The following is a 12,777-nucleotide window of genomic DNA, read 5'->3' on the forward strand; positions in this document are numbered from 1 at the left end:
GCGTTATCTTATTTTATGCTAGAGACTCAGTCATATAAGGACAGACTTTGTTTTATATCTATGAATGCTTAGATCTTTAAAATTACGCAACAGATTTTGATGCGGTTTTTTTTAAGTAGATAGAGAGATTCGAGGGGAAGAGCATACATAGACAACATAATAAAGATAATTTTAGAAGTTTCTAATGTGATGTCGCAAATAAACAAATTCTATAGTATATTTAGTATCAGCATTGCTCCCATGCGAAGCCGGGGCGCGTTGCTAGTTAATAATGATAAATGCTATGATAGATGCTATGCTTAACATGTCTGATTTCAAAAAGTTTTGGAAAGGGAATTATTGAAAGCCTTATAAAAGTTCTCTTTTCATTCATCTTCGTATCGCCGAAATAGCTCAGTTGGGAGAGCGTTAGACTGAAGATCTAAAGGTCCCTGGTTCGATCCCGGGTTTCGGCATTGCTTTTTATAAATTTACCTTTTTAAAGATTATACATTTATAAAATATAAATTGCATTATAACATCATGTCCATATTAAATGTTTAGTATATAAGCAGGTCGTGTTGAGACGACTGACTTCTGTTATGCCAGCTTATGCCTACCTCAAGAGTTAGAGACTTTAATAATTTGAGTTTCCTTTAACGGTGTAAAATCGACCACAAAGTTGCGTTACATAAGTAAGTAATTTTAAAATTTTTTTATTATTCCAGCGACCCGTGGTTGCGAACTTGTCGTTATATTATGACCAAATTACATAAAATCTGTATAAACTGTAACTTACGTCTTATTCTGATGTACAACCTACATTACTGTTGAATTTCATCCGAATCCGTTCAGTATGTAACAAACTTTCGCATTTATAATATTGGTATAATAATATGGTGAGCTGTTTAACTATTTGCAAAAAGGTATCTTATACTAAAATTCACAACAATACCGATTAAAATGTCGTTATTAATTGCAATAGGTTTTTAAAAGATAAAAATGTATATTACATTGTTTTTAAACGCAATTTTGTCTTTATAAATAGATAAAACCACATTTAAATTATTTAGTTCGTGATTCGTTAAGCAGGTTTATCAATGTTGTATAATAATAAGTAAATACACATTAAGCCATATCAATAAAAAATAAAGTAAAACAAAAATATTAGTTTTGTCAAAAAGCAATGCCGAAACCCGGGATCGAACCAGGGACCTTTAGATCTTCAGTCTAACGCTCTCCCAACTGAGCTATTTCGGCGATACATGAAATGTCGAAATATTAAATACCAATCTAAACCTACTTTCATTATACATTTTACTTTTAATACAACTGTTAACCATATATTAAAAATATAGAAATATAAATATTTCAATTAAGTTTAATTCAATTTTAAGCTATAGTATTTATATTTTGAGCATCTCCATTACCTTTATATAACTTAGTTGTATATTAACAAATCCTTATCCTAATATACATCCTTTATTACACAAAATAATTCGTAAATGATTGCTTTTATTTGCATGAAATTGTAACTTAAAGTATGAAAATTTTTTTTAGTGGTTTATCGTACAGAAACGTTGTAATTAGTCCTACGCCTCCAAGTAGGTATATGAAATGACCTTATTTAACATGTATACCAGTTCATGAGGACTGACTACATTATCTTATACTAGAAACAGACGGCAGACCATGTTCCGTCTTAGATATGTACACCAAATATAGTGTTTGGTTAAATGTTGCCTATAGAAGGTTATGTCGTACAGCGCCATCTAGTAGCGAGTTACAACAATGCAAACTGTATAATCAATCCGTATATTTTTATCAGTCATTGAAGTATATTAATCTCAAAAAGGCCTATATGTACGATAAAAAAATTGTGACTTTAAACAAATGTATAAATCAAATATAAATAATTTGTTTTCGGTATTTTGAATGAGTAAATTGTCGCCGACTGTACCGTGGGCACAGCATCTCTTAATGTTTGTATCTCATCACGATCACAATAACTTCGCGGTGGTCTTGTGAACCGTTTCTGAAATAGAGGAATTTCATGGAAACTGAGCACTGAAATTATGAAAGGAAAATCAACAGTTAGTAAACTGTTTATAAGATAATACAAAATGTAGTTGATGAATTTGTAAGTGTCTCACTGACAATTGTTACATTGTACTTATGTCTGTTTAATTTTATATACATATTAAATTATTATGTATAAGTGAAGCTATAAAATCCGTTAAATTTTCCAAAATAATTCTTGGAACAATGAACATAACCTACAAATTGAAATTATAGCCAAACCTTTAATTTTATCGAATTATTTAATCGTATAATCTCTAACTATATACTTATAAATACATTTATGCTATTGTATATGCCCTTAGCTCTATCAAAATAATATATGTATTTACAAATTATTTAGATAGTACTTACATTCCCGTATTAATTTCACGATGATTCTAGCTTAGCTTACGTGTGTCCTAAATTTTTAATTACTCTGTATTTAAGAGTTCTGCTTTGCATAATATTACTATTCTAATTTTTTAACTTAAAATATTTAATTGAATTCGAAGCAGTTATTTATTTGGAGTTGAGAGTAATAACTAAAATTTTATTAGGTACCATATAGATATTTTGAGCACAAGAGTTGATACATTATATCCTTCACAAATGAGGATATCGATCATAAATAAAGTACCGATTATTTTTTAGTCTCAAAATTCAAGTATAGTACGACACAATTTAGATGAAGCATCGGCAAATACAAAATATAAAATAACCGATTTCTACCGATTTGTAAAACCAATAGAAATAGCTCCCTTTCACGCCATTCGACGCTATTCGTCGCTATAGATTCTCGGGCAGTTTAACCTAAGATAACAAGTGCATATAAATCAACGTTTGTGTAAAGATAATATTGATAATTTGGGATAGCGTACTTAATTCAACTGTGATCGTTTTTACGAATTTTGCCGATGTTACATCTAAGTTGTGTCGTGCTATATGTACGTATATAATGAGATAAGTCTTAACTTAAGTAATTACCCTCTCGAGCCATATACATATACTTTAACGATACTGTAATACTATGACTACAATTTATTCCAATATATACGTGAAAGGAAGTCAATCTATCTTACCTTTAATTGAGATCCATCACTCTGATCAATGGCACATTTATAATGTACCCAACACCTCTGAATAGTAACTTATGGAATAAGTATTTAACATAATAAGAAAACGAAAAATGTAAAGTAGTAAAGTAAAGTAACTGTAAATTTCCCACTGCTGGGATAAGGCCTCCTCTTCCATTAAGGAAAGGGTTTGGAACATATTCCACCACGCTGTTCCAATGCGGGTTGGTGGAATGCATATGTGGCAGAATTTCAATGAAATTAGACACATGCAGGTTTCCTCACGATGTTTTCCTTCACCGCCGAGCACGAGATGAATTATAAACACAAATTAAGCACATATACATATATATTGGTGCTTGCCTGGGTTTGAACCCGCAATCATTTGTTAACATGCACGCGTTCTAACCACACGAAAAAAAAACAACTAAAATTGTATGAAGATCAAAATAAAAGAGAGCCGTAAATATCCAATGAAATTGAGTAGGTACAATACTTAGTCATACAAACAATAGAAAATCCGCCATTGACCGGAATAATTTGAAACAAGGAAAGAGACACGTCATTTAAACCGAAGCAATAAACGAACAATCATTAACATTGTTATATAAAATAGCTGCAACATACAGGAGATGAATTGATCTCCATAAAACCAGGATATCGTGGCCAAATTAATTTATTTTCAACTCAACTATCTAACTAATAAAGCTAAGAACTGTATTATAGCAATAAAATTAGTTCGATCCTATAACTCGATGATAAGGCTCGCTCTGCTAATAGAGAGCCCATTAAAATCACCTTTCAATCTATATGGGGACCAATAAATGAATAAAAACAATTACTCGAAACTTTGACAAAGTTACACGTTCGGTTGTTTTTACCTTGTCTTGATTATTGTTGAGCGATAATCGCTCTTATTGCAAGGTAAGAGAGTAGCATTTTAAAAAGGGATTATGTTTTTCAATAACTTAGTAATTTGATTTAAGAATCAGATTTATGTGATGCAAGAATAGCGAGTTTGTTTTGACTTTGTGAACTTATTATGAGCACGTTTGAATCGATTCGAATTTATATTCTCTTATCAAATCATGTTACATATTTTTTTTGTTGTTTATTTTAAATTATATCTCTTAAAATTGTGTGTATATGTAATTGAAATACCTAACTAATAAAAATGAGTAAGTATAAGTTTAAGGGTTAGCGTTACGGAGTTTCTAGTACGGTACACAGTTTGGCGGACGGTACAGTATCACAATAATATCTGCTGGCGGATTACTTGTTATAAATATAGCATTAAAACATATTTTTACATGACTTAATAAATCATAAACATATTCGTTACAATTATGTGTAATTACTAAATTTCATGAAATGTATTCGTTTTATTTTGTAAGTTATTATTCATTTTAAATTCAATTAATAGACGTACTAATTTTAAACAATCATCTCGTACCACTGAACCAATGAACCGAATTCGATGAAGTTTGGTGTGCAGCGAACATGAACTCTAAGGAAGGGTATATGCTACTTTTTTGTCTAACACATAACAATCAACCATAAACCTAAAAAGCGAGCGAAACCGCGAGCGACAATTACCTATATATTTATTAATAAATAAATAAATGTTGGACAACATCACATACATTACTCTGATCCCAATGTAAGTAGCTTAAGCACAGAAGTAACGACGGTACCACAAACACACACACAAAGCCAACATAGAAAATTAATGAACCTTTTCTATATCGACTCAGCCGGGAATCGAACCCGGGTCCTCGAAGTGGCGTGCCCATGAAATTGGTGTACACACTACTCAACCACGGAGGTCGTAAAAATTTATAAAATCTCGTTACCCGCTTTCGCTCGTATACTATAACAACTTCCACAGGTCGGCGAGATGAAAGCGGTCGGCGCGTTTGAGATGCGTATTGCAGCGCAATTAGGGCGCAGTAATGAGAGAAGCGACACAGCCACCGCTAATCGGCCGATTCGACTCCTAAAACAGCGCTTTGTTATAAGAGAACGCAAATGAAAATGAATACATTCGGATATTGGTTTAATTTAATTTGTAGCCTCGACGGTTTCATAATTAACGCTACTTTTTCTCTTAATATATTATAGTCGGAAGCTATTATGATTAATAAGTGAAAATAATAGTATAATGCACAGCTTAACTATATTTAAATACAGATATTTCTCTCTTTCGATCTTCATTGATTTTGACATTTATTAGAAAAAGATAGGGCATTGCCTAAATAATCACAGCTTTTCATATTGCTTTAAAAAACGTACATATTTTCTCATCGAAGAACTGAGTTATTATTATATTTTTACACTGGTTGCAGAGCTTTGGGCAGTATCTCTTGAATGGTTAATACCCGCTCGTTCGTTACTCTATGGACAAACATGTTTATGTTGAGGTTTTCGAGTTTAAATTATGAGTGAGCCTGTGTAATATCCGGCTTTAACAGCTTAGATCCCATGGCTGGTTAGGAATTAGTCATGTATGGTTTGGTTTATAATTCTTATAGCGCCATCCATCTGCAGAAAATAATTAGTGTTTTTGGAGTGATTGTTAAGTGCAGACGCTATATAGATACCCATCTATCTTCCTAAAATGAAATTTAAAAAAAAACATTCCTAATGAAATAAATTGCAGATGAAATAATCAAGGCATACAATTAAATATTTCAATAGTTAATTCACAAAAGCGTATAAATTGAACGCAGAAATAAAAAGTTCATTCATTGACCTTGCATTGGGTAATTATTTTTGAGACGGTGAACGTATTATTAACGCTTGTTATAACGTCATCTTCTTAAAAATGTCTCAGAAAAAACCGAAAACAATTACGTTAAAACTGTTTGTTTTTTAATCCTTATCAATATAAGGAAAATTGTCATTTCTAATCTGTAATTCTACTTTTGATAAGAGTGACAATTTAGTCTAATCTAATTCTTAAGTGAGAAACAGGAAATGTTTGAAACTCTTCACTATAAATGAGCTTAGATTACTTAATCTAGATTTAGTCTGTACTAACGTAATGATTACACAGGTAGGTACACCAAAGTAACTGTCTGTTCCTTTGTTGTGTTGTCACTATAAATTTGATTACACATTTGGGTAAAGATGAATCGCAAAGAATGGCTATGATTTCATGTATTTGATAGAATTTAACGTACATATTCCGTGCAAACGGAAAAAAAAGCGGCTTAAAGCCTATTTCAATTGAATCCTGAAAAGTCCCTTGCATATGAAGTTGTAACTACTAGCAATATTTGCTCACTCAAACTGCAAGCCAGGAGAGAGAAAATCATCATCCAAGGTTGTAAAGTAACCTGCCACTATTTGATGAATATTTTTATTCTAAGGATTTACTCCGACATTCGAATGGTTTTATGTTATAATAGATAACAAATACCTTTACAGGTATAAAGATGTCATCAACACGACATAGACATTCATCGATTACATTCTATTTGGTTGTCAATTTACACCTCATAGATACATTTAAGATGTCCACAACATTATTGATCGAATATTTCGAAAATTTCATCCAAACAACACCGAAAGTAATATTAAAATTAATAAAACATTGTACATTGTTTGTTTTCTTAGTACGCAGCCAAAGAACCTTCATATCCAACTAGCGTTGGAAAGCATTTTATTTTCATCTTCGCTTAAATAGAATAGCTCCCTTGATTAAAAAGGTACCGGAATTCTTTGTGTACTTTAAAAGACCTTTAATGTGACACCCGTTGATGACAGATGACTGAGAGACCAATTTATAATTGTCAAGTTTTTACCGTAATATGAACCTTAACACTCAAATATTAAATCTCAAAGTAGCAATGGCAAATGTTTGTTTTAAAAATATAAAGGGTTCGGAATTGAGTCCAAATACGGAGGCGCTAAAAGGTAGTTTCATTTAATATATTTATTTGGAATGACGTGTTGACTTTCGGATAAAGACGTTTCGTTCGATATTTAAACTTTGTTTTCAAGTTGCCGTGTCAAAATTAGCGTTTGTTATACTTACCCAATTCAAAATCTACCTGCATTGTAAACAATAAAGAAATGGCAACATGGTTAAGGAGTGGAATCGTCTAAACTAGCCATTTATGAAATGTGTAAAAAAAAAGTTTCAACATTTTTTGAAAAAAAAATAACCTCAAACATTTCCCATAAGCCACAGATACACCTAAACAAACCAACACGTACAGAATATAAAATTTGCACACAATTTGTATCACGTATCTTCTATATTTTAAAGCTCGTGGAACTGCAAAACGCTGAAACTTATATCCTAAAACATTCCCCAATATGTGCTGTATATTCTGGTATAAGTTATATGTATATTGACTTAGTATTAGTATAAAATTAAACGTATATAGTAGTATAAAATTAAACGTCTCCTGATTTTTGTTCAGTGTTTTGGTATTTGTACCTGCGGCTTTACAACATTTTTAATCGATTCAAATACCATCTTAATCGATTCAGCGGTTTAAGCTTTAATAGTTTGCGTAAATATAAACTATTTTGCATTTATTATTATTATTATTTATATTAAAGGAATTTTTATTTTCTCTATTCTCACGCATAAAAATTATAATATGTAGCGTAATTCTTATTAGCGAAAAAGTCAGTCATCAAAAATCATTAGGCATTCATTTGCTCTGATTGAGGGTCCGATTATCATCTATCCATCACCGAGGCATGAATGGTGACACTAAATAAACTCAAGTACATCGGTCACAGATAATTAAATGGGCTCATATTGTTCGATAGAGTGACCAAGATTTATTTATTTAAATTAAATTCCAGTTGTGCCAAGAGTGTTCAGATTATAATTAATGTTACAATAAAAACTTGTTTTTTTTTTTTAATTTAATGTATCTTAAGGGTTATGTTATTGTTTATAACACTTTCTGCACCTGCCAAATTCCGATCGAATCTATCCTCAAGTATAAATCTTTCAATAATTTTATTTTGGTCGACACTGATATCCGCAAAATTCGTATAATTGAGTTATTTCGATATTAAATCCATAAAAATTACAATGACACCTTCCATGTTTGACATTTACGGGTGCGTTATATTATATAGTAATGGATGGATAAGCCGCATTTCTTTAGAGACTGGGTTTTCGCATAGATATTATATTTGCTCAAACACAATAATAAGTTATCAGTAGTTGGCAAGAGGAGTGTTGATAACAGGCGTTATGAACAAAATTGATAGAGATTACTATTAGATAGTTATATAAATTAAATTGATTTTCGATTTGAATGCTAAAACAAATTAAGATGAAAATATATTCGGTTTTGATATTAAATTACTATATTTAATCCTTTATTTGCTATTTAATCTTATTATATTTATCTTAAACAGGATTATTTTTACAAAGGTATCAATCAACATACTAAAAATAGGATGAATATTTTTTCCAATATATCGTTAATCTGTGGTCACCGTAGTCTGTAAAACATCTGCAGCGTTACAATACAAGTGATTAGCCATGTCGGATGACTTCATTGTCGGTTGGTGACATCGCCGGTAACATCGACGATGTCCCGACGAACAGCGTGTGATGACATGATGAATGTAAATGATTGGGGAAAAATATCGACTGGAATCTCGGTAAGGGTATACAACTCGACCTATTTTAATATTGTACGTAAGTGCTGGTATTAAGATATTAGCAAATAAAAAGTCAGGTTCATTTGTTTAAGATATACCTACTTACATTCGACAATGCAATTAAAAGGTGATTCTGTTGTGTGAGTGTAAGTCTTATGTATTTGATTTTTTTTGTATTCAATAGATTTATTTGCTTCAACATTATGCTCCCCTTATCCTAATTTTATTTGGGATCGGAGCATTTCTTCTTCCTTACTTTTATATGTGACGTCATCTCACAAGTACACTCCACCCATATAATCTTTCACACAATCCATCCATTGTTTCTTTGGTCGATTAAATAAATAACAGCATGAATAGTGATATTTTTAGAATAGAAATATTACAAGTGAATAACAAGATCTATGAGAGACATCGATTGCTCAAAATTGGTCCTCTAACATAACAAATATAAGTCATGAAATAGCTTAGCAAAGAGCTTATGTATTAATACTATGCCTCGTTTACAACACCCATATAATATTAACAGAGCATTCTTACTTCTAGATCATTAGCCTCAACCGTTTTCTTTGAAATAGCAATTAAAAATATACCAACATCAAATTTAAAATTTTCTTACGATATTTTCCTTGAAGCACGTGATAATTCAGTGTTGTTTTTTCGGCTTTGCATTCTAGATTTACTATTAATATTGAAACTTTATGACATATAAAGACTGGACTTTATCGCCTTTTCTTAATCATTTATTATCTGTAAAAATAAAAACGTCACTGCTTTAAATGTTTGTTGTTGTCACACACAGTTCTCAGATAAATCTTGAAACTCTCAAAAGAAAGTGTTTATAAAATTAGATATAAATAACAAATTAAAAAATATATCATAATAGGCGTTAGTTATTAATAGTTCTAGCACGGTTAAGTCTGCACAAATGACGAGGAACACGCCTCCTGCTCGCATGATTTCCGCTTTCATTTATGTGAACATCTCAATTTAACTCGAGTGAGTCCTTTTTTAGTTTTAAAAGCGAAAGAGCTTATTTCAATGTGCAAATATGTTTCAAAATACTTAACTACATGCGTACTTAAGTACATAGTTTAAGCCACACTTTGTTATAACATAGTCTGCTAACAATTTTAGGTAAGTCTTAAATACACTTTTTATTATAACACCAAAGAAAGAAAATTTCGTCATTAATAATTCTCACATATAATATAAAGATCGCATTCTAATGAAACAAAAATATCGCAAACCGCGTCACAAATCATTACACAGAATAAAACAAAGTTCCTTACCGATGCCTGTCTCTAAATACTCGTAGATCTTTAAAATAACGCAACGGATTTTGATGCGGTATTCTTTAATAGATAGAGTGATTCGAGAGGAAGGTTTTTTTAAATAATACGTGGACAATATAGTAAAGGAACACTGATCATTTTAGATGTGTCTAATGTGATGTCGTACACAAACAAATTCAGTGATGTATTTGGTATCACTGATACAACCGTGCGAAGAGGGAGCAGATCACTAGTTGTTTATAATTTGAAAATCTACAACAAAAATATATTTTACACAGTATTTTTTTATTTTTCTAAAAACCTAAAGTAGACAGTGTGTGATAAAAAATACATTCATAACGAAAAAAAATTTACAACGTTATCAATATTACTTGTGTCCAAACTATTGGCCTAGCTCCAGAATATAATAGGTATATAGGTACATAGTCAGTTATTCCACAGTCAAACTTTTCCTTTTACTTGGTAAGGTAGTTTCCCAGTATGAGTCAAAGAGAAATAAGAGGTACTCTCATCATACTTGCATGGTAAGACTATCTGAATTCTGAAAGTAGTAGAAGTTCTGTCTTGATTATTATGAAATGTAATTTATTTGATATTGTGTGTGATATTGTATCCACCGTTGGTTACCTAGTGAAAATAAAAATAAAATAAAACATAACAATACATACAAAGTAAACACATAACGTAATTACACATCACACAACATTTATCAACAAATCAAAATTCGCGTAGCTTTATTTTTAATTTCAGAACTGTCAATGATTGCAAGATTGATTAAATAGAACCTTTAGGCTTATTTACTCATTCCTCTTTCTGTTATAAAAAAAATTAAATTCCAAATTCAAATATCTAAAGTAAGAAAAACCGTTAAGACGCAAAGAATCTACTTCTATGAAATCGTTTTATACATTAAATTCGTGTAAGTGCTTTCTAAATTGAAAAGCACATACGCGTAACAATAATTACAAACTCAGTAATTATAATGATTCATGTTTTGCTTTCCACTGTTAATAAGCACGCTGTTTACAAATTCACAGCCTTAAAATTTATTGTTCTGAAGAGTTATAAAGCAAGATGCTAAGTTATTAGAGTACTATATTTAGTACTTGCGTTTTTGTTTGCCTGCCAGAGATATTAGTTATCTATAGTTTATTCTAATCGAAGAACTCATAAAAATAAACAAACCTTTGATGATAAATGGCCCCTAATTTAATAATAGCTCAAATACATTGTGCACAAAAAAGAGCTGAGATGGCCCAGTGGTTAGAACGCGTGCATCTTAACCATTGATTACGGGTTCAAATCCAGGCAAGCACCACTACATATGTGTATGTGCTTAATTTGTGTTTATAATTCATCTCATGCTCGGTAGTGAATGAAAACATCGTGAGGAAATCTGCATGTGTCTAATTTCATCGAAATTCTGCCACATGTGCATTCCACCAACCCGCATTGGAATAGCGTGGTGGAATATGTTCCAAACCCTCTCCTTAATGGAAGATGAGGCCTTATCCCAGCAGTGAAAAATTTACAAGTTGTTACTATTGTGCGCTACTAACAGTTCTTGACTAATATAGGTACTTTTTTTATTTTACTTTACTTCCTAATTTCTGACAGTTTCGTCAACCTTTAAAACGCAATTTTTCGTAAATTCATAATGAATATTATATATATCATATCATGATTTTTTTCTATGCTATCATTGCTGGTTGAAATAGATTATACCTAGGTACATAATACGTCCTTTTTTGTACCGCTAACAACGGTTATATAAAAACCGTGAAAGCGTTACCAAAATACTTTCGCATTTATAATATAACTTTATATTTAATTATATTTAATAAAATATATTAACGGTGAAATTACTTGCGATATAATATAAAATCGAAAAAATTCTCGTCTGAATGAGCTATGTACCTTCTACTAAGTAAATAAGTATGTTCACTCATTTGTCGCTGTATAATTTTAATTTTTGAATTGCACCAAACTTAATTTCACGTGGACTAATGAATGCAGTTAATAATATTATTATATAATTTTCAGTCGAAGGCTTTGGTTATCAAAACTTCGCAGTGTGTAATTCGGTTGCCAATATAATAATTTAGAAAATTCCTAATCGATCTTATATCTCGAGAAGATGGAGTCAAAACATCGACAGAAGAGATCTTGATTGGTTTCTAGTAAAACCCTCGAGCTAAATCAGGTTGGTTTTCTGAGTATCCATTAGTACCCTGAAGAAAACGTATTTTTCGTTTACGTTTAACTTTTAACCATTTGGCGACCTCGGTTGTCGAGTGGTGTGTACACCGGTTTTCATGGGTACGCCACTCCAAGGCTGGAGAATCGAACCCGGGGTTCGATTCCTCGCCGAGTCAATTTAGTAAATATTCATTACTTTTCAATGTAGTCTTGGGTTTGGGTGTTTGTGGTAACGTCGTTACTGATTTTCCATAATAAAAATGTTTTAGCTATTTACATTGAAATCAGAGTAATGTATGTGATGCTGTCTAATATTTATTTATTATTATTACCTTTTTTTTCAAAATAAAAATCTAAACATATTTTATTAAAGTAGGCTTGGCAAGCATTACACATTTACAAGCAGTTTTGAATCGTCATTTAACAACTATATTAAGTGGAGCTACCACAAGCTCCATAAAGATTTGTAACACTCACAGCACTAATAAGTTTCTATATTTATTTATTAGACGATCTTAAATAAAGAGAAA

General features: G+C 31.2%; 2 non-coding genes across 2 annotated transcripts; one reads left to right on the forward strand and one right to left on the reverse strand.

Moving 5' to 3' along the window:
- Positions 1 to 382: 382 nt before the first annotated feature.
- On the forward strand, positions 383 to 455 carry Trnaf-gaa. Its single transcript has one exon. It is a non-coding gene; the product is annotated as a tRNA-Phe (tRNA).
- Positions 456 to 1,166: 711 nt separating this feature from the next.
- On the reverse strand, positions 1,167 to 1,239 carry Trnaf-gaa. Its single transcript has one exon. It is a non-coding gene; the product is annotated as a tRNA-Phe (tRNA).
- Positions 1,240 to 12,777: the final 11,538 nt, after the last annotated feature.

Source organism: Vanessa cardui, chromosome 23, assembly GCF_905220365.1.
Source record: "Vanessa cardui chromosome 23, ilVanCard2.1, whole genome shotgun sequence".
In the NCBI taxonomy this organism is placed as follows: domain Eukaryota; kingdom Metazoa; phylum Arthropoda; class Insecta; order Lepidoptera; family Nymphalidae; genus Vanessa; species Vanessa cardui.